At 41.0% G+C, this 27933-nt stretch overlaps 2 long non-coding RNA genes across 2 annotated transcripts; both read left to right on the top strand.

The window, feature by feature from the left end:
• The first annotated feature begins 11128 nt into the window (after positions 1-11128).
• LOC128439047 (uncharacterized) lies at positions 11129-14712 on the top strand. Its single transcript, XR_008338413.1, has 3 exons — positions 11129-12020; positions 12926-12979; positions 13619-14712. It is a non-coding gene; the product is annotated as an uncharacterized LOC128439047 (long non-coding RNA).
• A 3480-nt stretch (positions 14713-18192) lies between these two features.
• Positions 18193-21504, top strand: LOC128438574 (uncharacterized). Its single transcript, XR_008338346.1, has 3 exons — positions 18193-19041; positions 19925-19978; positions 20619-21504. It is a non-coding gene; the product is annotated as an uncharacterized LOC128438574 (long non-coding RNA).
• The last annotated feature ends 6429 nt before the right edge of the window (positions 21505-27933 follow it).

Raw genomic sequence — 27933 nt, 5'->3', positions numbered from 1 at the left:
TACTTGAACAGATCTATAAGTCTGTGTGTAATAATAGTGATGGCGCCACCTACTGGCAAACCTACTGCCGCAGAGCGCAAAACGCATGCAACGTGGAGAAGTGCATGCTCGATCGATGATGTGCGCTTGGTCATCGATCGCTCTCTCCACCGACCGCAACAGGCTTCAACGTGCGGGTGCTCGGGCCCGCAAGTGCTACAACGTAGCCCTAGTTAGGGCCCGAGCACCGAATGGTGAGAGGCCCTATTGAATCTGTAAGGATTTTTATTATTATTATTATTATTATTTCCCTTTGGGGGGCTTTTTCAGGGTCTAGACATGCTCAAAAAGTTATGAAACTTTGCAGGAAATTCAAGGTCTGCGGATATTTTAGTATTCTGGAGTAATTGGAATTGGGCGTGGCAAAATGGCTCTACAGCGCCCCCTGGAACCAGCCCCTAGGTTTCCACATAACGGATTTTCATCAAAATCTGGATATAGGTGTATCGTGACCAGTCATGAAAAAAAGTCTCATGGAGCATTATGAAAAACGCAACAGGAAGTCCGCCATTTTGCTTTTAGTGGCCATTTTGGCAATATCCCACATTTTTACTTTTATGTACTTGTCCCAGGGCTTTCATCAGATCAACTACAAATTCAGATGAGTGTCATCACAACAAGATGGAGATAAAAAAGGATTGAGGGATTTTTTTTTTATCACACCGTGTGACCGTGGCATGGCGTTAAAAATTGGTTACACGCCATCAAAACACGGGCATCTGTATCTCGGACATACATGTTCCAATCAAGTCCAAACTAGACATGTAAGACAATAGTCCCCGCCTGATGACATCTATGCATAAATGATGACTTAAAACCGCAGCGCCCCCTGGTGGCAACAGGAAATGTCTTGTTTTTTGCTTGTCTTACACTTGGATGAATTTCTCCTCATCCACTGACCTCAACCATGTCAAACTGTATCAAATGGGTCCCAAGACATTGACAATGAAGACATAAGATTACCGTGACTTTTCGTCAAACGCCATATGAATGGCGTGGCATTAAAGTTCATCAACTCGCCGTGAAACACGAAATTGCTGTAACTTCAGTGTTCATGATTCTATCTCTCTCAAACTACATGTGTGTAACAACAGCCCCCCCCTGAAGATATTCATATGGTTTTAAGAAATGGGCGTGGCAAAAAAACTGACCAGCGCCCCCTATAGGGCAACCCCGGCACTACGATGGCCGACATTTATACAAATCTATCGGGACATGTGTCGTTTCATAACAAACAAAAAAATATCTTGGATAGGTATGCTTGACCAAACAGGGAGGCCGCCATTTTGGATTAAGTGGCCATTTTTTTTCCATATTCCACATTTTTACTTGATGCACTTGTCCCAGGGCTTTCATCAGATTAACTTCAAATTAAGATCAGTGCCATCACAACAAGATGGAGATAAAAAGTGATTAAGAGATTGACCTTTCGTCACACCGTGTGACCGTGGCGTGGCGTCTTGAGTTTGATTAAACGCCATCAAAACACGAGGTTCTGTATCTCGGACATACATTGTCCAATCGAGTCCAAACTAGACATGTAAGACAAGGGTGCCATCCTGATGACATCTACACAGAAATTATGACTTGAAATTACAGCGCCCCCTGGTGGCTACAGGAAGTGACATGTTTTATACTTTGATGAACTGCTCCTGGCTGCTTTAAGATATACAGCTCAAATGAGCTCAGTCAAGTCATTGAATCAAGGTCAGAATTGTGACATTTCCTCAAACCATTTAAACGTTGAGGTGCGGCGAAGGATCATCCTTCGCCAAAGGACACGATGTTTTCATAAGTCCACTGTGCATTGTCCTATCACTACCAAACTTCTGTCACATGATAAGAGTACAAGCCTGAACAGCTCTATGTGTCAATATTTCCTCAGTGTCATAGCGCCACCTACTGATTCGCCAGGAAACAGGAAGTACTTTGTTAATCCACTCTGCATTATCCAACCGGCTCCAAACTACTGACCTATGATCACAATACTGATCTGAACAGCTCCACATATAAATATTAGATCAGGGTCATAGCGCCACCTACTGATCAGTGTGAAAATTAAGTTGTGTTAACATTGTCCAATTGACACAAAATTGCTCACGCTACATCAGAGCGCCTACATGAACAGATATATATGTCTGTGCGTAATAATAGTGATGGCGCCACCTACTGGCAAACCTATTGCCGCAGAGCGCAAAACGCATGCAACGTGGAGAAGTGCATGCTCGATCGATGATGTGCGCTTGGTCATCGATCGCTCTCTCCACCGACCGCAACAGGCTTCAACGTGCGGGTGCTCGGGCCCGCAAGTGCTACAACGTAGCCCTAGTTAGGGCCCGAGCACCGAATGGTGAGAGGCCCTATTGAATCTGTAAGGATTTTTATTATTATTATTATTATTATTATTATTTCCCTTTGGGGGGCTTTTTCAGGGTCTAGACATGCTCAAAAAGTTATGAAACTTTGCAGGAAATTCAAGGTCTGCGGATATTTTAGTATTCTGGAGTAATTGGAATTGGGCGTGGCAAAATGGCTCTACAGCGCCCCCTGGAACCAGCCCCTAGGTTTCCACATAACGGATTTTCATCAAAATCTGGATATAGGTGTATCGTGACCAGTCATGAAAAAAAGTCTCATGGAGCATTATGAAAAACGCAACAGGAAGTCCGCCATTTTGCTTTTAGTGGCCATTTTGGCAATATCCCACATTTTTACTTTTACGTACTCGTCCCAGGGCTTTCATCAGATCAACTTCAAATTCAGATGAGTGTCATCACAACAAGATGGAGATAAAAAATTATTGAGGGATTTTTTTTTTATCACACCGTGTGACCGTGGCATGGCGTTAAAAATTGGTTACACGCCATCAAAACACGGGCATCTGTATCTCGGACATACATGTTCCAATCAAGTCCAAACTAGACATGTAAGACAATAGTCCCCGCCTGATGACATCTATGCATAAATGATGACTTAAAACCGCAGCGCCCCCTGGTGGCAACAGGAAATGTCTTGTTTTTTGCTTGTCTTACACTTGGATGAATTTCTCCTCATCCACTGACCTCAACCATGTCAAACTGTATCAAATGGGTCCCAAGACATTGACAATGAAGACATAAGATTACCGTGACTTTTCGTCAAACGCCATATGACTGGCGTGGCATTAAAGTTAATCAACTCGCCGTGAAACACGAAATTGCTGTAACTTCAGTGTTCATGATTCTATCTCTCTCAAACTACATGTGTGTAACAACAGCCCCCCCCTGAAGATATTCATATGGTTTTAAGAAATGGGCGTGGCAAAAAAACTGACCAGCGCCCCCTATAGGGCAACCCCGGCACTACGATGGCCGACATTTATACAAATCTATCGGGACATGTGTCGTTTCATAACAAACAAAAAATATCTTGGATAGGTATGCTTGACCAAACAGGGAGGCCGCCATTTTGGATTAAGTGGCCATTTTTTTTCCATATTCCACATTTTTACTTGATGCACTTGTCCCAGGGCTTTCATCAGATTAACTTCAAATTAAGATCAGTGCCATCACAACAAGATGGAGATAAAAAGTGATTAAGAGATTGACCTTTCGTCACACCGTGTGACCGTGGCGTGGCGTCTTGAGTTTGATTAAACGCCATCAAAACACGAGGTTCTGTATCTCGGACATACATTGTCCAATCGAGTCCAAACTAGACATGTAAGACAAGGGTGCCATCCTGATGACATCTACACAGAAATTATGACTTGAAATTACAGCGCCCCCTGGTGGCTACAGGAAGTGACATGTTTTATACTTTGATGAACTGCTCCTGGCTGCTTTAAGATATACAGCTCAAATGAGCTCAGTCAAGTCATTGAATCAAGGTCAGAATTGTGACATTTCCTCAAACCATGTAAACATTGATGTTTGGCGAAGGATCATCCTTCGCCAAAGGACACGATGTTTTCATAATTCCACTGTGCATTGTCCTATCACTACCAAACTTCTGTCACATGATAAGAGTACAAGCCTGAACAGCTCTATGTGTCAATATTTCCTCAGTGTCATAGCGCCACCTACTGATTCACCAGGAAACAGGAAGTACTTTGTTAATCCACTCTGCATTATCCAACCGGCTCCAAACTACTGACCTATGATCACAATACTGATCTGAACAGCTCCACATATAAATATTAGTTCAGGGTCATAGCGCCACCTACTGATCAGTGTGAAAATTAAGTTGTGTTAACATTGTCCAATTGACACAAAATTGCTCACGCTACATCAGAGCGCCTACATGAACAGATATATATGTCTGTGCGTAATAATAGTGATGGCGCCACCTACTGGCAAACCTACTGCCGCAGAGCGCAAAACGCATGCAACGTGGAGAAGTGCATGCTCGATCGATGATGTGCGCTTGGTCATCGATCGCTCTCTCCACCGACCGCAACAGGCTTCAACGTGCGGGTGCTCGGGCCCGCAAGTACTACAACGTAGCCCTAGTTATTATTATTTCCCTTTGGGGGGCTTTTTCAGGGTCTAGACATGCTCAAAAAGTTATGAAACTTTGTAGGAAATTCAAGGTCTGCGGATATTTTAGTATTCTGGAGTAATTGGAATTGGGCGTGGCAAAATGGCTCTACAGCGCCCCCTGGAACCAGCCCCTAGGTTTCCACATAACGGATTTTCATCAAAATCTGGATATAGGTGTATCGTGACCAGTCATGAAAAAAAGTCTCATGGAGCATTATGAAAAACGCAACAGGAAGTCCGCCATTTTGCTTTTAGTGGCCATTTTGGCAATATCCCACATTTTTACTTTTACGTACTTGTCCCAGGGCTTTCATCAGATCAACTTCAAATTCAGATGAGTGTCATCACAACAAGATGGAGATAAAAAATGATTGAGGGATTTTTTTTTTATCACACCGTGTGACCGTGGCATGGCGTTAAAAATTGGTTACACGCCATCAAAACACGGGCATCTGTATCTCAGACATACATGTTCCAATCAAGTCCAAACTAGACATGTAAGACAATAGTCCCCGCCTGATGACATCTATGCATAAATGATGACTTAAAACCGCAGCGCTCCCTGGTGGCAACAGGAAATGTCTTGTTTTTTGCTTGTCTTACACTTGGATGAATTTCTCCTCATCCACTGACCTCAACCATGTCAAACTGTATCAAATGGGTCCCAAGACATTGACAATGAAGACATAAGATTACCGTGACTTTTCGTCAAACGCCATATGAATGGCGTGGCATTAAAGTTCATCAACTCGCCGTGAAACACGAAATTGCTGTAACTTCAGTGTTCATGATTCTATCTCTCTCAAACTACATGTGTGTAACAACAGCCCCCCCCTGAAGATATTCATATGGTTTTAAGAAATGGGCGTGGCAAAAAAACTGACCAGCGCCCCCTATAGGGCAACCCCGGCACTACGATGGCCGACATTTATACAAATCTATCGGGACATGTGTCGTTTCATAACAAACAAAAAAATATCTTGGATAGGTATGCTTGACCAAACAGGGAGGCCGCCATTTTGGATTAAGTGGCCATTTTTTTTCCATATTCCACATTTTTACTTGATGCACTTGTCCCAGGGCTTTCATCAGATTAACTTCAAATTAAGATCAGTGCCATCACAACAAGATGACCGTGGCGTGGCGTCTTGAGTTTGATTAAACGCCATCAAAACACGAGGTTCTGTATCTCGGACATACATTGTCCAATCGAGTCCAAACTAGACATGTAAGACAAGGGTGCCATCCTGATGACATCTACACAGAAATTATGACTTGAAATTACAGCGCCCCCTGGTGGCAACATGAATTGACATGTTTTATTCTTTGATGAACTGCTCCTGACTGCTTTAAGATATACAGCTCAAATGAGCTCAGTCAAGTCATTGAATCAAGGTCAGAATTGTGACATTTCCTCAAACCATTTAAACATTGAGGTGCGGCGAAGGATCATCCTTCGCCAAAGGACACGATGTTTTCATAAGTCCACTGTGCATTGTCCTATCACTACCAAACTTCTGTCACATGATAAGAGTACAAGCCTGAACAGCTCTATGTGTCAATATTTCCTCAGTGTCATAGCGCCACCTACTGATTATCCATGAAACAGGAAGTACTTTGTTAATCCACACTGCCTTATCCAACCGTCTCCAAACTTATGACCTATGATCACAATCCTGATCTGAACAGCTCCATATATAAACATTAGTTCAGGGTCATAGCGCCACCTACTGATCAGTGTGAAAATTACATTGTGGTAAAATTTTCCAAATGACACGAAACTGCTCACGCTACATCAGAGCGGCTACTTGAACAGATCTATAAGTCTGTGTGTAATAATAGTAATGGCGCCACCTACTGGCAAACCTACTGCCGCAGAGCGCAAAACGCATGCAACGTGGAGAAGTGCATGCTCGATCGATGATGTGCGCTTGGTCATCGATCGCTCTCTCCACCGACCGCAACAGGCTTCAACGTGCGGGTGCTCGGGCCCGCAAGTGCTACAACGTAGCCCTAGTTATTATTATTATTATTAGGGCCCGAGCACCGAAAGGTGAGAGGCCCTATTGAAATTGTAAGGATTTTTATTATTAGGGCCCGAGCACCGAATGGTGAGAGGCCCTATTGAATCTGTAAGGATTTTTATTATTATTATTATTATTATTATTATTTCCCTTTGGGGGGCTTTTTCAGGGTCTAGACATGCTCAAAAAGTTATGAAACTTTGCAGGAAATTCAAGGTCTGCGGATATTTTAGTATTCTGGAGTAATTGGAATTGGGCGTGGCAAAATGGCTCTACAGCGCCCCCTGGAACCAGCCCCTAGGTTTCCACATAACGGATTTTCATCAAAATCTGGATATAGGTGTATCGTGACCAGTCATGAAAAAAAGTCTCATGGAGCATTATGAAAAACGCAACAGGAAGTCCGCCATTTTGCTTTTAGTGGCCATTTTGGCAATATCCCACATTTTTACTTTTACGTACTTGTCCCAGGGCTTTCATCAGATTAACTTCAAATTCAGATGAGTGTCATCACAACAAGATGGAGATAAAAAATGATTGAGGGATTTTTTTTTTATCACACCGTGTGACCGTGGCATGGCGTTAAAAATTGGTTACACGCCATCAAAACACGGGCATCTGTATCTCGGACATACATGTTCCAATCAAGTCCAAACTAGACATGTAAGACAAAAGTCCCCGCCTGATGACATCTATGCATAAATGATGACTTAAAACCGCAGCGCCCCCTGGTGGCAACAGGAAATGTCTTGTTTTTTGCTTGTCTTACACTTGGATGAATTTCTCCTCATCCACTGACCTCAACCATGTCAAACTGTATCAAATGGGTCCCAAGACATTGACAATGAAGACATAAGATTACCGTGACTTTTCGTCAAACGCCATATGAATGGCGTGGCATTAAAGTTCATCAACTCGCCGTGAAACACGAAATTGCTGTAACTTCAGTGTTCATGATTCTATCTCTCTCAAACTACATGTGTGTAACAACAGCCCCCCCTGAAGATATTCATATGGTTTTAAGAAATGGGCGTGGCAAAAAAACTGACCAGCGCCCCCTATAGGGCAACCCCGGCACTACGATGGCCGACATTTATACAAATCTATCGGGACATGTGTAGTTTCATAACAAACAAAAAAATATCTTGGATAGGTATGCTTGACCAAACAGGGAGGCCGCCATTTTGGATTAAGTGGCCATTTTTTTTCCATATTCCACATTTTTACTTGATGCACTTGTCCCAGGGCTTTCATCAGATTAACTTCAAATTAAGATCAGTGCCATCACAACAATATGGAGATAAAAAGTGATTAAGAGATTGATCTTTCGTCACACCGTGTGACCGTGGCGTGGCGTCTTGAGTTTGATTAAACGCCATCAAAACACGAGGTTCTGTATCTCGGACATACATTGTCCAATCGAGTCCAAACTAGACATGTAAGACAAGGGTGCCATCCTGATGACATCTACACAGAAATTATGACTTGAAATTACAGCGCCCCCTGGTGGCTACAGGAAGTGACATGTTTTATACTTTGATGAACTGCTCCTGGCTGATTTACAATATACAGCTCAAATCAGATCAGTCAAGTCATTAGATCATGGTCAGAATTGTGACGTTTCCTCAAACCGTGTAAACATTGATGTGCGGCGAAGGATTTTCCTTCGCCAAAGGACACGATGTTATCATAACTCCACTGTGCATTGTCCTATCACTACAAAACTTCTGTCACATGGTCAGAGTCCAAGCCTGAACAGCTCTATGTGTCAATATTTCCTCAGTGTCATAGCGCCACCTACTGATTCGCCAGGAAACAGGAAGTACTTTGTTAATCCACTCTGCATTATCCAACCGGCTCCAAACTACTGACCTATGATCACAATCCTGAATAGAACAGCTCCATATATGAATATTAGTTCAGGATCATAGCGCCACCTATTGATCAGTGTGAAAATTAAGTTGCGGAAACATTGTCCAATTGACACAAAATTTCTCACGCTACATCAGAGCGCCTACTTGAACAGATCTATATGTCTGTGCGTAATAATAGTGATGGCGCCACCTACTGGCAAACCTTCTGCCGCAGAGCGCAAAACGCATGCAACTTGGAGAAGTGCATGCTCGTTCGATGATTTGCCCTTGGTCATCGATCGCTCTCTCCACCGACCGCAACAGGCTTCAACGTGCGGGTGCTCGGGCCCGCAAGTGCTACAACGTAGCCCTAGTTCTTATTATTCTCCGAACAATGAATTGGCTTTTTGAGGGCTTCAACGTGCTCAAAAAGTTTTTAAACTTTCCAGTAAATTAGAGAGTGGTGAAAATTTACGTAATCTGGAGTATTTGGAAATGGGCGTGGCAAAACGGCTCAACAGCGCCCCCTGGAACCAGCCCTTAGGTTTCCACATAAGCGATTTTCACCAAAATCTAGACACTGGTGTAACGTGAATAATCATAGAAAAAAGTCTCTTGGAGCATTATGAAAAACGCAACAGGAAGCCCGCCATTTTGGATTTAGTGGCCATTTTGGCCAAATTCCACATTTTTAGTTTAATGTACTTGTCGTAGAGCTTTCATCAGATCAACTTAAAAATTAGACGCGTGTCATCACAACAAGATTGAGAAAAAAAATGATCAACGGAATTTTTTTCCGTCACTTCGTGTGACCGTGGCGTGTCGTCAAAGTTTGGTTCCACGCCATCAAAACACGAGCATCTGTATCTCAAACATACATGGTCCAATCAAGTCCAAACTAGACATGTAAGAGAAGAGTCCCGGCCTGATGACATCTACACAGAAATAATGACTTAAAATCACAGCGCCCCCTGGTGGCACCAGGAAATGTCTTGTTTTTTGCTTGTCTTACACTTGGATGTATTCCTCCTCATCCACTGACCTCAACCATGTCAAACTGTATCAAATGGGTCTCAAGACATTGATAATGAAGGCATAAGATAACTGTGCCTTTTCGTCAAACGCCATATTAATGGGGTGGCATCAAAGTTCATCAACTCGCCGCGAAACACGAAATTGCTCTAACTTCAGTGTTCATGGCTCTATCTCACTCAAACTAAATGTGTGCAACAACATCCCCCCCCTGAAGATTTTCATATGGTTTTAAGGAATGGGCGTGGCAAAATAACTGACTAGCGCCCCCTAACGGGCAGCCCCGGCACTACGATTGGCCGACATGTACAAAAATCGATTTGGGCATGTGTCTTTTCATAACAAACAAATAAGTCTCTTGGATAGATATGCTAGACTAAACAGGAAGCCCGCCATTTTGGATTTAGTGGCCATTTTAGCCCTATTCCACATTTTTACTTTGATTTACTTGTCGTAAAGCTTTCATCAGATAAACTTCAAATTCAGATGAGTGTCATCACAACAAGATTGAGATAAAAACTGATTAAGGGATTTCTTTCCCTTCACACCGTGTGACCGTGGCATGGGGTTAAAGTTTGGTTACACGCCATAAAAACACGAGCATCTGTATCTCGAACATACATGGTCCAATCAAGTCCAAACTAGACATGTAAGACAAGAGTTTCAACCTGATGACATCTACACAGAAATTATGACTTGAAATCACAGCGCCCCCTGGTGGCAACATGAATTGACATGTTTTATTCTTTGATGAACTGCTCCTGGCTGCTTTAAGATATACAGCTCAAATGAGCTCAGTCAAGTCATTGAATCAAGGTCAGAATTGTGACATTTCCTCAAACCATTTAAACATTGAGGTGCGGCGAAGGATCATCCTTCGCCAAAGGACACGATGTTTTCATAAGTCCACTGTGCATTGTCCTATCACTACCAAACTTCTGTCACATGATAAGAGTACAAGCCTGAACAGCTCTATTTATTATTATTATTAGGGCCCGAGCACCGAAATCGGTGAGAGGACCTATTGAAATTGAAAAGATTATTATTATTATTATTTTTCTTCGCTCAGTGAATTGGCTTTTTGAGGGCTTTAACGTGCTCAAAAAGTTTCTAAAGTGTACAGTAAATTAGAAATGTGCGCAAGTTTACGTATTCTGAAGTATTTGGGAACGGGTGTGTCAAAACCGCTCAATAGCGCCACCTACGGAAAAGCCCCTCATTTCGCATTCACCGATCCTCAAAAAAAACAAAGACTATTGTGTATCTTGACTAGATGCACAAAAAAGTCCATCAGTGCATTATGAATAACGCAACAGGAAGCCCGCCAGTTTGACTTTAGTGGCCATTTTGGTCATATTCGATATTTTTTCTTTTAAGTACTCCTCCTACAGCTTTCATCAAATCAACTTACAATTTAGACGATCATCATCACAACAAAATGGAGATCTAAAGTTATTGAAGGATTAAGTTTTCGCAAAACCGTCTGACCGTGGTGTGGCCTCAAAGTTTGATTAAACGCCATCAAAACACGGGCTCCTGTATCTTGGACATATTTTGTCCAATCGAGTCCAAACTATACACATAAGACAAGAGTCGCGACCTGAAGACATCGGTACAGAAATTGTGACTTAAAATCACAGCGTCCCCTGGTGGCAACAGGAAATGTTTTTTTTTTATACGTCTTACACTTTGATTTACTTGTCGTAGGGCCTTCATCAGGTCAACTTAAAAATTACATGAGTCTCCTCAAGACAACATGAAGATGTAAAGTTATCAAAAAAAACACTTTTCACCACACCGTCTGACCGTGGCGTGCCCTTAAAATTTGATGAATAACATTAAAACACGGCCTTCTGTATCTTGGACATATTTTGTCCAATCGAGTCCAAACTATACACATAAGACAAGAGTCGCGATCGGAAGACATCTACCTAGAAATCATGACTTAAAAGGACAGCGCCCCCTGGGGGCATTAGGAAATGTCTTGTTTTGGTAGGTGTTACTCTTTGATCTATTTCTCCCCAGCCACTGTGCTAAACCATGTCAAACTTTGTCACATGGGTCTCAAGATATTGATAATGTAGGCATAATATTACTGTGACTTTTCATCATGCGGATTGTTAATGGCGGGGCATCAAAGTTCATCAGCTCACCATGACAAACGAAATTCATTTTAACGGAGTTACCATGAACGCATCATTAGACCGCATTGTTTTGGTCAACTCACACCTGGAGTTATTTCTATTCAGCCACTTTGCGAAACCATTTCAAACTGTGTGAAATGGGTCTCAAGATATTGATAGTGTAGGCATAAGATTGCTGTGACTTTTCATCATGATGATTAACTGCTTGGCAGCTGAGGTCATCATCTCGACATGAAAAACGAAACGCAATTTAACACAGCTGCAAGTGAACGCATCATGACAATCTCCTTCAGTAAGAGCTGAGTCTGTGGTGACGGTCCACTCACACATCGAATCAGTAGCACAGTTTGCTGTTCTGCTTGTTCATCTGACGGACACGTAAAAGGCGACTGCTCTCTCGTTTCTGTGGTAAGTGAAGTTAACTATTTTATTTCGATCTGTTAGAAGTGATTTGCAGCGTGTGTTAAAGCAACTTGTTAGCATAGTTGCGCTAGCCCCGAGGCTAAACAATATCTTCGCATGGGTGCAGTAACTGTCCTGCGATTCGATTGGGGTTATTACCGACAAACACCGACATGAAACGACATGAGCGGGTCCACCCAGCAGATATAAGCGTTACTTTATGCGGATGACTCTGAGACAGGAGACTGTGTGTCGGCTTGTTTTTCCGCTAGCGCCGAAGGCTAACTAGCTCGCTAACAAGCAAGCTAACAATATCTTCGCATGGGTGCAGTAACAGTCCTTCGATTCGATTGGGGTTATTACCGACAAACACCGACATGAAACGACATGAGCCGGTCCACCCAGCAGATATAAGCGTTACTTTATGCGGATGACTCTGAGACAGGAGACTGTGTGTCGGCTTGTAAGTTAGCTGCGCTAGCGGGCTAGCGATGCTAACTGAAACCTGAGAAACCTGAGTGTTTAAAGTCACATCTGCATTGCAAGAGCAGCTGTTCAAAGGAGCATTACGTGTCCTAAAGCTCTTTCTTCAGAGTAGTGTTGTAACGTGTTACAGTGAAAAGTAACCGTGTCTCCCACCTTCAGTATTTAAATCGTTAATCTCAGACAGACTTCACTGAATTCTTTTGTTAAATATGAGTAAATCATAGCCTTGTAACTTTACTAGAACAGACAGTGTCATACAGAATTGTAGGCTAATATGCACTACCTATTTCCTAAGCTGAAATGATTATGATCTGATTAACTTTGAATTAATATTTTATTATTACCATGTAAAAGTCTGTTAAGCAGATAACATGGCACATGTATGACTTAACATATCTGTGTATTTGTGTTCAATGTTCCTCTAGGATGTCCAGCGTGAGACACAACTTGAATCCAACCAGACTGAACACTGACTCCAGGTACAGACCTGTTTTCATTACTTACAAAGTATTGCACATAATACATAATGTGTTAAATTATAATGCAATACTTTTAATGTGAAATAGCTCCATACTAAACATTCATTGTCATGGTAGTGCACGTTTTAATCCAAAAGCATATTCAAATACATAGTTGAATATCCACCGAAAATAAGAATACACACTTTGTTCATATGTAACTCTAATAAATACTGTATAAGTTACATTTTGCTCCGGAATTGAACTGTGTTAAAGCGGTTCACATGGAAAATATATGTTCAATTATGTGAAGGGTGATTTTCATTACTATTATACTAATGGAGATTTAGCACTTGCTACACATTGTAAGAGCAGCTGTGCAAAGGAGCACTACGTATCCTAAGGCTCTTTATTCAGAGTCACAGTGTTGATGTCCTGTCACGTGTTACAGTGAAAAATAACCGTGTCTACTAGTGTTTACATCGTTAATCTCAGGCAGACTTCCCTGAATTATTTTGTTAAATATAAATACATTATAGCCGTGAACTTTACTAGAACAGACAGTGTTCATAGAGAATTTGAAAATGATGTACACTACCTATTTCCTAAGATGAAATGATTATGATCTGATTATTTTTATGTTTCCTCTCATTTTATTAGGGACGGACGAGCCTGAAGGACACAGCTGTGATGACCAATTGACCATGTTTTGTCTCTTATGGCAAAGCAGAAATATTAAACACTGGGTTCTTATCTAAAGTGTATCAAATCAGAAAGCAAAAGATACACATTGTTGTTATAAGTTTTTATTATTTTAACCAACCATAATGAAGATAGAAATGAATTCTTATCCATGCCACTTAGCAATGACTGCCACCACCAAACAGTTGCAGGCCATCTTTATTTAAGGGAGGAATTTAGAAGTGTTGTGTAGCTTCTGATGATGATGCAGTCGTCCACGTGTTGACCACCATGTTGCTGCTGACGACGTCAGGTGCTGCAGTTCCTCATCTATAAAGAGAAGAAACGCACTGTTAAAGAATGTTTTGAGTTGTGTATGAAGCACAACAGATTTCAGATAGAACCGTTGTACTGTGGTCTGGGTTTGTATCCTAATGGTTAAATGCACATATTTTAAGTCGCTTTTGATAAAAGTACTGAAAGAAATACAACATTGTAAAAATAGATAAAATGTCTTTCTACCTCATCTGTAATATTCAAGGTGATAATCTCCCACAGAGCTATTGATAACAGTCCACATCAAGTCTCTCCACTTCCCTCAGTGTGAAAACATAATTATATAATTAATTTGAGAACTGTTTACAACACTGATGTGTGGAGATTAAAATCATATCTAAACTGTCTAATTCACTGTAAAACTCCATGACATTCGCAGGCCATCTGTAGTTAAGGGAGCAACGTATGGAGTGATGTGTAGAGGGCAGAAACTTGGACTATGGGCAGAGAAGGTCTCTGGTTCGTCTCCGGTTCGACTCCACGGAGAGACAACAAAAGACAAACCTGGATTGATCTGTCCAAAAATCCAAGAGTCTCCCTACCCTCTCTAGTGCCCCTGAGCAAGGCACCTCACTCCCCCAACATCTGCTCCGTGAGCGCCGTACATGGTCGCTCACTGCTCTGTGTGTCCTGCACCAGATGGGTAAAAAGCAGAGATTAAATTTCCCTACCTGCATGAGTGTGCCTTTGCATGTCTGTGCATGTGTTTGGGACGAATAAATGGATCTTAATCTTAATCTCTTAATCTTAATCAGTTGTCTTCCAGTTGACCAGCATGAAGCTGCAAATCTCCACCATGTTGCTGCTGAGGACATCAGGAGCTGCATTAATGAGGAGCAGAAGCACACTGTTATGAATGTTTTGTGTTGTGTATGAAGCACCACATATTTCAGATAGAACCGATGTACTGGGCTCTGGGTTTGTATACTAATGGTTAAATGCACATACTTTAAATCGCTTTTGATAAAACGTGAGAAAGAAATACAACATTGTACACAGATAAAATGTCTTTCTACCTCATCTGTAATATTCAAGGTGATGATCTCCCACAGAGCTGTTGATAACAGTCCACATCAAGTCTCTCCACTTCCCTCAGTGTGAAAACATAATTATATAATTAACTGGAGAAGTGTTTACAACACTGATGTGTGGACATTATAATCTTATCTATACTGTCTAATTGACTCTACAACTCCATGACAGACTAAATTAACGATGTGAAAATAGTAATGGTGGATATATCAGCCTGTATCAGAATAATGGTGAAACATAGTTATTATCACATGCAACTTACACATGTAGCGTATTGATATTAACTTATTAAAATAAAACAAAGTCACAGCCAAACATACGACTCTGCAGTTAACTTGCTTCAATGTGTTCATTAGACGTGTTAAATAAACTAACTTTTATAACAATTTTATATTAAAAAAGCCTTGAGGCATGTAAGTATATGGTGATAGTTAAAGCAATAGGTTTGGTTGTATGGTTTCAAGGTTACTTACCTCTAGTTCATAGAGCCTCCTGCTGGCTACAGGAAGTGAAACAATAATCCTTGCCGCAGTGCACAAACGCATGCAACGCAGAGACGAGCGCTTGGTCATTGAACGTTCTCTCTTCACCGACCGCAACAGAATAGAAATTGCCTGTGCTCGGGCCCGTTAGTGCTACAACGTAGCCCTAGTTATTATTATTTCCCTTTGGGGGGCTTTTTCAGGGTCTAGACATGCTCAAAAAGTTATGAAACTTTGCAGGAAATTCAAGGTCTGCGGATATTTTAGTATTCTGGAGTAATTGGAATTGGGCGTGGCAAAATGGCTCTACAGCGCCCCCTGGAACCAGCCCCTAGGTTTCCACATAACGGATTTTCATCAAAATCTGGATATAGGTGTATCGTGACCAGTCATGAAAAAAAGTCTCATGGAGCATTATGAAAAACGCAACAGGAAGTCCGCCATTTTGCTTTTAGTGGCCATTTTGGCAATATCCCACATTTTTACTTTTACGTACTTGTCCCAGGGCTTTCATCAGATCAACTTCAAATTCAGATGAGTGTCATCACAACAAGATGGAGATAAAAAATGATTGAGGGATTTTTTTTTTATCACACCGTGTGACCGTGGCATGGCGTTAAAAATTGGTTACACGCCATCAAAACACGGGCATCTGTATCTCGGACATACATGTTCCAATCAAGTCCAAACTAGACATGTAAGACAATAGTCCCCGCCTGATGACATCTATGTATAAATGATGACTTAAAACCCCAGCGCCCCCTGGTGGCAACAGGAAATGTCTTGTTTTTTGCTTGTCTTACACTTGGATGAATTTCTCCTCATCCACTGACCTCAACCATGTCAAACTGTATCAAATGGGTCCCAAGACATTGACAATGAAGACATAAGATTACCGTGACTTTTCGTCAAACGCCATATGAATGGCGTGGCATTAAAGTTCATCAACTCGCCGTGAAACACGAAATTGCTGTAACTTCAGTGTTCATGATTCTATCTCTCTCAAACTACATGTGTGTAACAACAGCCCCCCCCTGAAGATATTCATATGGTTTTAAGAAATGGGCGTGGCAAAAAAACTGACCAGCGCCCCCTATAGGGCAACCCCGGCACTACGATGGCCGACATGTATACAAATCTATCGGGACATGTGTCGTTTCATAACAAACAAAAAAATATCTTGGATAGGTATGCTTGACCAAACAGGGAGGCCGCCATTTTGGATTAAGTGGCCATTTTTTTTCCATATTCCACATTTTTACTTGATGCACTTGTCCCAGGGCTTTCATCAGATTAACTTCAAATTAAGATCAGTGCCATCACAACAAGATGGAGATAAAAAGTGATTAAGAGATTGACCTTTCGTCACACCGTGTGACCGTGGCGTGGCGTCTTGAGTTTGATTAAACGCCATCAAAACACGAGGTTCTGTATCTCGGACATACATTGTCCAATCGAGTCCAAACTAGACATGTAAGACAAGGGTGCCATCCTGATGACATCTACACAGAAATTATGACTTGAAATTACAGCGCCCCCTGGTGGCTACAGGAAGTGACATGTTTTATACTTTGATGAACTGCTCCTGGCTGATTTACAATATACAGCTCAAATCAGATCAGTCAAGTCATTAGATCATGGTCAGAATTGTGACGTTTCCTCAAACCGTGTAAACATTGATGTGCGGCGAAGGATTTTCCTTCGCCAAAGGACACGATGTTATCATAACTCCACTGTGCATTGTCCTATCACTACCAAACTTCTGTCACATGGTCAGAGTCCAAGCCTGAACAGCTCTATGTGTCAATATTTCCTCAGTGTCATAGCGCCACCTACTGATTCGCCAGGAAACAGGAAGTACTTTGTTAATCCACTCTGCATTATCCAACCGGCTCCAAACTACTGACCTATGATCACAATACTATTCTGAACAGCTCCACATATAAATATTAGTTCAGGGTCATAGCGCCACCTACTGATCAGTGTGAAAATTAAGTTGTGTTAACATTGTCCAATTGACACAAAATTGCTCACGCTACATCAGAGCGCCTACATGAACAGATATATATGTCTGTGCGTAATAATAGTGATGGCGCCACCTACTGGCAAACCTACTGCCGCAGAGTGCAAAACGCATTTAACGTGGAGAAGTGCATGCTCGATCGATGATGTGCGCTTGGTCATCGATCGCTCTCTCCACCGACCGCAACAGGCTTCAACGTGCGGGTGCTCGGGCCCGCAAGTGCTACAACGTAGCCCTAGTTATTATTAGGGCCCGAGCACCGAAATCGGTGGGAGGCCCTATTGAAATTGAAATGATTATTATTATTATTATTATTATTATTTTTCTTAGCTTAAATGAATTGGCTTTTTGAGGGCTTTAATGTGCTCAAAAAGTTGTAGGAGTTTGCAGTAAATTCGAAGGCGGCGAAAATTTACGTATTCTGGAGTATTTTGAAAAGGGCGTGGCAAAATGGCTCAAGAGCGCCACCTACGGAAAAGCCCCTCATTTAGCATTCACCGATCTTCAAAAAAAACAAAGGCTATTGTGTATCATGACTAGATGCACAAAAAAGTCCATCAGTGCATTATGAATAACGCAACAGGAAGCCCGCCAGTTTGACTTTAGTGGCCATTTTGGTCATATTCCATATTTTTGTTTTGAAGTACTCCTCCTACAGCTTTCATCAAATCAACTTACAATTTAGACGATCGTCATCACAACAAAATGGAGATCTAAAGTTATTGAAGGATTAAGTTTTAGCAAAACCGTCTGACCGTGGTGTGGCCTCAAAGTTTGATTAAACGCCATCAAAACACGGGCTCCTGTATCTTGGACATATTTTGTCCAATCGAGTCCAAAATATACACATAACACAAGAGTCGCGACCTGAAGACATCGGTACAGAAATCGTGACTTAAAATCACAGCGTCCCCTGGTGGCAACAGCAAATGTCTTGTTTTTCTATGTGTTACAGTTTGATTCACTACTCGTAGGGCCTTCATTAAATCAACGTAAAAATTTGATGCATGTGTTCAAAACAAGATGAAGATCTAAAGTTAACGAAATTGCAACTTTTCATAATACTGTGTGACCGTGGTGTGGCTTCCAGTTTGAGGAATGAAAACATCTATATCTGGCAGATGTGCTGCAATATTTAGTCACTAGATGGCAGTGTCAGACCATGGATTGTGTTATCTATGCATTAACAGACTGTGTTTACAGGGTGGCCAACTTTAGAGGAGAATTAAACCTTTTACAGCATTGCTCAAACTTTGGTTTTAGTCTCAATCGCTAAGTTCTTCCTTCATGACAACTCTGAGGGGGGTGTATTTTATTTTAACTCCCTCGTTTAAGCGATATAGATGTTTGAAATTCACGTGACGTCACAGTGTAAGCTGTGCTGTGTGTTGTGAGTTCGGCTTCAACCAGCTACAAGTGAACGCCTCATGAAATGGCTTACACCCACATACCCGGTAAATTACACACTTTGATGTTCTGCTCCTTCTCCTGACGGTCACGGTAACGATGTCTGCGCCTCCATTTCTGTGGTAAGTCACGTTAAGTATTTTATTTCAATGTGATTCGCAGGGTGCCTTTGAATCAGCCGTGATAGCTATGGGACGCTAATCCGGGAGCTACATACCAGCTCAGTGTATATCAACGGGTTCGATGCGAATGCCAGCTGTTACCGAAACAACCGCCATGAACCCAGGTCCACCAAGCAGAGATAAGCGTTCGTTTATAAGGATGAATCTGAGACAGGAGACTGTGTGTCGGCTTGTTTTTCGCTAGCGCCGGAGGCTAACTAGCTCGCTAACAAGCAAGCTAACAATATCTTCGCATGGGTGCAGTAACTGTCCTTCGATTCGATTGGGGTTATTACCGACAAACACCGACATGAAACGACATGAGCGGGTCCACCCAGCAGATATAAGCGTTACTTTATGCGGATGACTCTGAGACAGGAGACTGTGTGTCGGCTTGTAAGTTACTTTCGCTAGCGGGCTAGCGATGCTAACTGAAACCTGAGAAACCTGAGTGTTTAAAGTCACATCTGCATTGCAAGAGCAGCTGTTCAAAGGAGCATTACGTGTCCTAAAGCTCTTTCTTCAGAGTAGTGTTGTAACGTGTTACAGTGAAAAGTAACCGTGTCTCCCACCTTCAGTATTTAAATCGTTAATCTCAGACAGACTTCACTGAATTCTTTTGTTAAATATGAGTAAATCATAGCCTTGTAACTTTACTAGAACAGACAATGTCATACAGAATTGTAGGCTAATATGCACTACCTATTTCCTAAGCTGAAATGATTATGATCTGATTAACTTTGAATTCATATTTTATTATTACCATGTAAAAGTCTGTTAAGCAGATAACATGGCACATGTATGACTTAACATATCTGTGTATTTGTGTTCAATGTTCCTCTAGGATGTCCAGCGTGAGACACAACTTGAATCCAACCAGACTGAACACTGACTCCAGGTACAGACCTGTTTTCATTACTTACAAAGTATTGCACATAATACATAATGTGTTAAATTATAATGCAATACTTTTAATGTGAAATAGCTCCATACTAAACATTCATTGTCATGGTAGTGCACGTTTTAATCCAAAAGCATATTCAAATACATAGTTGAATATCCACCGAAAATAAGAATACACACTTTGTTCATATGTAACTCTAATAAATACTGTATAAGTTATATTTTGCTCCGCAATTGAACTGTGTTAAAGCGGTTCACATGGAAAATATATGTTCAATTATGTGAAGGGTGATTTTCATTACTATTATACTAATGGAGATTTAGCACTTGCTACACATTGTAAGAGCAGCTGTGCAAAGGAGCACTACGTATCCTAAGGCTCTTTATTCAGAGTCACGGTGTTGATGTCCTGTCACATGTTACAGTGAAAAATAACCGTGTCTACTAGTGTTTACATCGTTTATCTCAGGCAGACTTCCCTGAATTCTTTTGTTAAATATAAATACATTATAGCCTTGTAACTTTACTAGAACAGACAGTGTTCATAGAGAATTTGAAAATGATGTACACTACCTATTTCCTAAGATGAAATGATTATGATCTGATTATTTTTATGTTTCCTCTCATTTTATTAGGGACGGACGAGCCTGAAGGACACAGCTGTGATGACCAATTGACCATGTTTTGTCTCTTATGGCAAAGCAGAAATATTAAACACTGGGTTCTTATCTAAAGTGTATCAAATCAGAAAGCAAAAGATACACATTGTTGTTATAAGTTTTTATTATTTTAACCAACCATAATGAAGATAGAAATTAATTCTTATCCATGCCACTTAGCAATGACTGCCACCACCAAACAGTTGCAGGCCATCTTTATTTAAGGGAGGAATTTAGAAGTGTTGTGTAGCTTCTGATGATGATGCAGTCGTCCACGTGTTGACCACCATGTTGCTGCTGACGACGTCAGGTGCTGCAGTTCCTCATCTATGAAGAGAAGAAACGCACTGTTAACGAATGTTTTGAGTTGTGTATGAAGCACAACAGATTTCAGATAGAACCGTTGTACTGTGGTCTGGGTTTGTATCCTAATGGTTAAATGCACATATTTTTATCTAAGTCGCTTTTGATAAAAGTACTGAAAGAAATACAACATTGTAAAAATAGATAAAATGTCTTTCTACCTCATCTGTAATATTCAAGATGATAATCTCCCACAGAGCTATTGATAACAGTCCACATCAAGTCTCTCCACTTCCCTCAGTGTGAAAACATAATTATATAATTAATTTGAGAACTGTTTACAACACTGATGTGTGGAGATTAAAATCATATCTAAACTGTCTAATTCACTGTAAAACTCCATGACATTCGCAGGCCATCTGTAGTTAAGGGAGCAACGTATGGAGTGATGTGTAGAGGGCAGAAACTTGGACTATGGGCAGAGAAGGTCTCTGGTTCGTCTCCGGTTTGACTCCACGGAGAGACAACAAAAGACAAACCTGGATTGATCTATCCAAAAATCCAAGAGTCTCCCTACCCTCTCTAGTGCCCCTGAGCAAGGCACCTCACTCCCCCAACATCTGCTCCGTGCGCGCCGTACATGGTCGCTCACTGCTCTGTGTGTCCTGCACCAGATGGGTAAAAAGCAGAGATTAAATTTCCCTACCTGCATGAGTGTGCCTTTGCATGTCTGTGCATGTGTTTGGGACGAATAAATGGATCTTAATCTTAATCTTTTAATCTTAATCAGTTGTCTTCCAGTTGACCAGCATGAAGCTGCAAATCTCCACCATGTTGCTGCTGAGGACATCAGGAGCTGCATTAATGAGGAGCAGAAGCGCACTGTTATGAATGTTTTGTGTTGTGTATGAAGCACCACATATTTCAGATAGAACCGATGTACTGGGGTCTGGGTTTGTATACTAATGGTTAAATGCACATACTTTAAATCGCTTTTGATAAAACGTGAGAAAGAAATACAACATTGTACACAGATAAAATGTCTTTCTACCTCATCTGTAATATTCAAGGTGATGATCTCCCACAGAGCTGTTGATAACAGTCCACATCAACTCTCTCCACTTCCCTCAGTGTGAAAACATAATTATATAATTAACTGGAGAAGTGTTTACAACACTGATGTGTGGACATTATAATCTTATCTATACTGTCTAATTGACTCTACAACTCCATGACAGACTAAATTAACGATGTGAAAATAGTAATGGTGGATATATCAGCCTGTATCAGAATAATGGTGAAACATAGTTATTATCACATGCAACTTACACATGTAGCGTATTGATATTAACTTATTAAAATAAAACAAATTCACAGCCAATCATACGACTCTGCAGTTAACTTGCTTCAATGTTTTCATTAGACGTGTTAAATAAACTGTAACTTTTATAACAATTTTATATTAAAAAAGCCTTGAGGCATGTAAGTATATGGTGATAGTTAAAGCAATAGGTTTGGTTGTATGGTTTCAAGATTACTTACCTCTAGTTCATAGAGCCTCCTGCTGGCTACAGGAAGTGAAGCAATAATCCTTGCCGCAGTGCACAAACGCATGCAACGCAGAGACGAGCGCTTGGTCATTGAACGTTCTCTCTTCACCGACCGCAACAGACTTGAAATTGCCTGTGCTCGGGCCCGTTAGTGCTACAACGTAGCCCTAGTTATTATTTTTCTTCGCTCAGTGAATTGGCTTTTTGAGGGCTTTAACGTGCTCAAAAAGTTTCTAAAGTGTACAGTAAATTAGAAATGTGCGCAAGTTTACGTATTCTGAAGTATTTGGGAACGGGTGTGTCAAAACCGCTCAATAGCGCCACCTACGGAAAAGCCCCTCATTTAGCATTCACCGATCATCAAAAAAAACAAAGACTATTGTGTATCATGACTAGATGCACAAAAAAGTCCATCAGTGCATTATGAATAACGCAACAGGAAGCCCGCCAGTTTGACTTTAGTGGCCATTTTGGTCATATTCGATATTTTTTCTTTTAAGTACTCCTCCTACAGCTTTCATCAAATCAACTTACAATTTAGACGATCGTCATACAACAAAATGGAGATCTAAAGTTATTGAAGGATTAAGTTTTAGCAAAACCGTCTGACCGTGGTGTGGCCTCATGTTTGATTAAACGCCATCAAAACACAGGCTCCTGTATCTTGGACATATTTTGTCCAATCGAGTCCAAACTATACACATAAGACAAGAGTCGCGACCTGAAGACATCGGTACAGAAATCGTGACTTAAAATCACAGCGTCCCCTGGTGGCAACAGCAAATGTCTTGTTTTTCTATGTCTTACAGTTTGACTCACTTCTCGTAGGGCCTTCATCAAATCAACGTAAAAATTTGATGCATGTGTACAAAACAAGATGAAGATCTAAAGTTATCAAAATTTAAACTTTTCATCAATCTGTGTGACCGTGGTGAGGCTTATAAATTTGATAAACAAAATGAAAACACCATGTCTGTAGTTAATGGTCCAACACTGCTCTCTAGTGACTTAATATTGAATTACACCTGTAGTGCCAATATTAAGGCACCAGAGGTCAGTGTAACACCATGGTTTGATCAAGACACAAAATGTAACTATTGAAAAAGCCATTTCGTCCCCTCTTCCCCCAATTTAAATCTGTCTGGAGCCGCACAACATATTTGATAACACAGGTTATAAAGTTATATATATACATATATATATATATTTATTATTATTATTTTGCTGTGTCGTTAATGAATTGGCTTTTTGAGGGCTTTAACATGCTCAAAAAGTTGTAAAAGTTTGCAGTAAGTTAGAAAGTCGTGAAAATTTACGTATTCTGGGGTATTTGGAAATGGGCGTGGCAAAATGGCTCAACAGCGCCACCAACGGAGAGCCCCTCATTTACGGAGATGCACCTCATTTAGCATTCACTGATCCTCACGAAATTGAAGACAGTTGTGTATCATCACCAGATGTACAAAAAAGCCTCTTGGAGCATTATGAAAAACGCAACAGGAAGCCCGCCATTTTTGATTTAGTGACTATTTTGGTCATATTCCATAATTTTTTACTTTAATACACTTCTCGTAGAGCTTTCATCAGATCAACTTAAAATTTAGACGACTGTCTTCACATAAATATAGAGATCTAAAGTTATTGAAGGATTAAGTTTTAGCAAAACCGTCTGACCGTGGTGTGGCCTCAAAGTTTGATTAAACGCCATCAAAACACGGGCTCCTGTATCTTAGACATATTTTGTCCAATCGAGTCCAAACTATACACATAGGACAAGAGTCACGACCTGAAGACATCTGTACAGAAATCGTGACTTAAAATCACAGCGTCCCCTGGTGGCAACAGGAAATGTGTTTTTTTTGTACGTGTTATGTTTTTATGTACTACTCGGAGAGCTTTCATCAGATCAACTTAAAAATTAGATGAGACTCTACAAAACAAGATGAAGATCTAAAGTTATCAAAATTTAAACTTTTCATCAATCCGTGTGACCGTGGTGAGGCTTAAAATCTTGATGTGCAAAATGAAAAGACATGTTTTCATTTCAACCATGTATGTGTTTCATGGTGTTATACTGACCTCTAGTGGCTTTATATTGCCGGCACAACCTACTTGTACCGCAATATTAAGTCACTAGAGGGCAGTGTAGGATCATGGTTTGACCAAGGCACAAATTGTGTCACCTAAGGCAGGGGTAGGCAACCTTTACTATTTCCTCCACTCTTCCCCCAATTTAAAGCTGTCTGTTGCCGCACAACATATTTGATAACACAGGTTATAAAGTTATTTATATATATATATATATATATATATATATAAATATATATAGTCATGCAATATATATAAAAACTATAGTTTGTTGCATTTATTAAATAATAGAACGACAATAAAGACAACTGTTGACATTTAACTGCTATTTTTACCTGTTACAAAATAGGAAAACACCAAACTCTGACCATGGCGTGGAGTCAAAGTCTGATCACACGCCATCAAAACACGAGTGTCTGTATCTTGGACATATTTGGTCCAATCAACTCCAAACTAGACATGTAAGACAAGGGTCGCGACCTGATGACATCTACAAAGACATCATGACTTAAAATCCTAGCGCCACCTGCTGGCTACAGGAAGTGAAGCGTTTATTGTTGCTGCAGAGCTTAAAACGCACGCAAGGCAGAGACATGCGCTTGGTCATCGATCGTTCTCTCTTCCCCGACCGCAACAGACTTGAAATTGCCTGTGCTCGACCACTCTTCCCCCAATTTAAAGCTGTCTGGTGCCGCACAACATATTTGATAACACAGGTTATAAAGTTATACATATATATATATATATATATATTTATTTTTATTTTGCTGTGTCGTTAATGAATTGGCTTTTTGAGGGCTTTATCATGCTCAAAAAGTTGTAAAAGTTTGCAGTAAGTTAGAAAGTCGTGAAAATGTACGTATTCTGGGGTATTTGGAAATGGGCGTGGCAAAATGGCTCAACAGCGCCACCAACGGAGAGCCCCTCATTTACGGAGATGCACCTCATTTAGCATTCAATGATCCTCACGAAATTGAAGACAGTTGTGTATCATCACCAGATGTACAAAAAAGCCTCTTGGAGCATTATGAAAAACGCAACAGGAAGCCCGCCATTTTTGATTTAGTGACTATTTTGGTCATATTCCATAATTTTTTACTTTAATGCACTTCTCGTAGAGCTTTCATCAGATCAACTTAAAATTTAGACGACTGTCATCACAACAAAATGAAGATCTAAAGTTATCAAAGAAAAAACTTTTCGCCACACCGTCTGACTGTGGCGGGGCGTCAAAGTGTGACGAAACGCCATCAAAACACGAGCTTCTATATCTCAGACATATTTGGTCCCATGGACTCCAAACTACACATGTAAGACAAGAGTTGCGACCTGAAGACAACAACATAAAAATCTTGACTTAAAATGACAGCGCCCCCTGGTGGCAGCAGGAAATGTCTTGTTTTTGGTACATGTTCTATTTTTATGTACTTCTCGGAGAGCTTTCATCAGATCAACAAAAAATTTAGATGAGTGTCATCAAAACAATATGGAGATAAAAAGTTATCAAAGAAACAACTTTCTGACACACCGTCTGACCGTGGCGTGGCGGCAAAGTGTGATGAACGCCATGAAAACACAAGTTTCTATATCTTAGACATATTTGGTCCCATCGACTCCAAACTAGACATGTAAGACAAGAGTCGCGACCTGATGACATCTACAAAGACACCATGACTTAAAATCATAGCGCCACCTGCTGGCTACAGGAAGTGAAGCGTTTATTCTTGCTGCAGAGCTTAAAACGCACGCAAGGCAGAGACGTGCGCTTGGTCATCGATCGCTCTCTCTTCCCCGACCGCAACAGACTTGAAATTGCCTGTGCTCGGGCCCGTTAGTGCTACAACGTAGCCCTAGTTCTTATTAGGGCCCGAGCACCGAATGGTGAGAGGCCCTATTGAATCTGTAAGGATTTTTATTAGGGCCCGAGCACCGAATGGTGAGAGGCCCTATTGAATCTGTAAGGATTTTTATTATTAGGGCCCGAGCACCGAATGGTGAGAGGCCCTATTGAAATTGTAGGCATTATTCTTATTATTATTCTTATTATTCTCCGAACAATGAATTGGCTTTTTGAGGGCTTCAACGTGCTCAAAAAGTTTTTAAACTTTCCAGTAAATTAGAGAGTGGTGAAAATTTACGTAATCTGGAGTATTTGGAAATGGGCGTGGCAAAACGGCTCAACAGCGCCCCCTGGAACCAGCCCTTAGGTTTCCACATAAGCGATTTTCACCAAAATCTAGACACTGGTGTAACGTGAATAATCATAGAAAAAAGTCTCTTGGAGCATTATGAAAAACGCAACAGGAAGCCCGCCATTTTGGATTTAGTGGCCATTTTGGCCAAATTCCACATTTTTAGTTTAATGTACTTGTCGTAGAGCTTTCATCAGATCAACTTAAAAATTAGACGCGTGTCATCACAACAAGATTGAGAAAAAAAATAATCAACGGAATTTTTTTCCGTCACTTCGTGTGACCGTGGCGTGTCGTCAAAGTTTGGTTCCACGCCATCAAAACACGAGCATCTGTATCTCGAACATACATGGTCCAATCAAGTCCAAACTAGACACGTAGGACAAGAGTCCCGGCCTGAGGACATCTACACAGAAATAATGACTCAAAATCACAGCGCCCCCTGGTGGAACCAGGAAATGTCTTGTTTTTTGCTTGTCTTACACTTGGATGTATTCCTCCTCATCCACTGACCTCAACCATGTCAAACTGTACCAAATGGGTCTCAAGACATTGATAATGAAGGCATAACATAACTGTGACTTTTCGTCAAACGCCATATTAATGGCGTGGCATCAAAGTTCATCACCTTGCCGTGAAACACGAAATTGCTTTAACTTCAGTGTTCATGGTTCTATCTCACTCAAACTACATGTGTGCAACAACATCCCCCCCCTGAAGATTTTCATATGGTTTTAAGGAATGGGCGTGGCTAAATAACTGACTAGCGCCCCCTAACGGGCAGCCCCGGCACTATGATTGGCCGACATTTACAAAAATCGATTTGGGCATGTGTCTTTTCATAACAAACAAATAAGTCTCTAGGATAGATATGCTAGACTAAACAGGAAGCCCGCCATTTTGGATTTAGGGGCCATTTTGGCCCTATTCCACATTTTTACTTTGATTTACTTGTCGTAGAGCTTTCATCAGATCAACTTCAAATTCAGATGAGTGTCATCACAACAAGATTGAGATAAAAGTGATTTAGGGATTTTTTTCCGTTCACACCGTGTGACCGTTGCGTGGCGTTAAAGTTTGGTTACACGCCATCAAAACACGAGCATCTGTATCTCGAACATACATGTTCCAATCAAGTCCAAACTAGACATGCAAGAC

Source organism: Pleuronectes platessa, chromosome 4 (genome assembly GCF_947347685.1).
Source record: "Pleuronectes platessa chromosome 4, fPlePla1.1, whole genome shotgun sequence".
Taxonomy (NCBI): Eukaryota; Metazoa; Chordata; class Actinopteri; order Pleuronectiformes; family Pleuronectidae; genus Pleuronectes; species Pleuronectes platessa.
The sequence above is the reverse complement of the archived record's forward strand: the minus strand, read 5'-3'. Positions and strand labels throughout refer to the sequence as shown.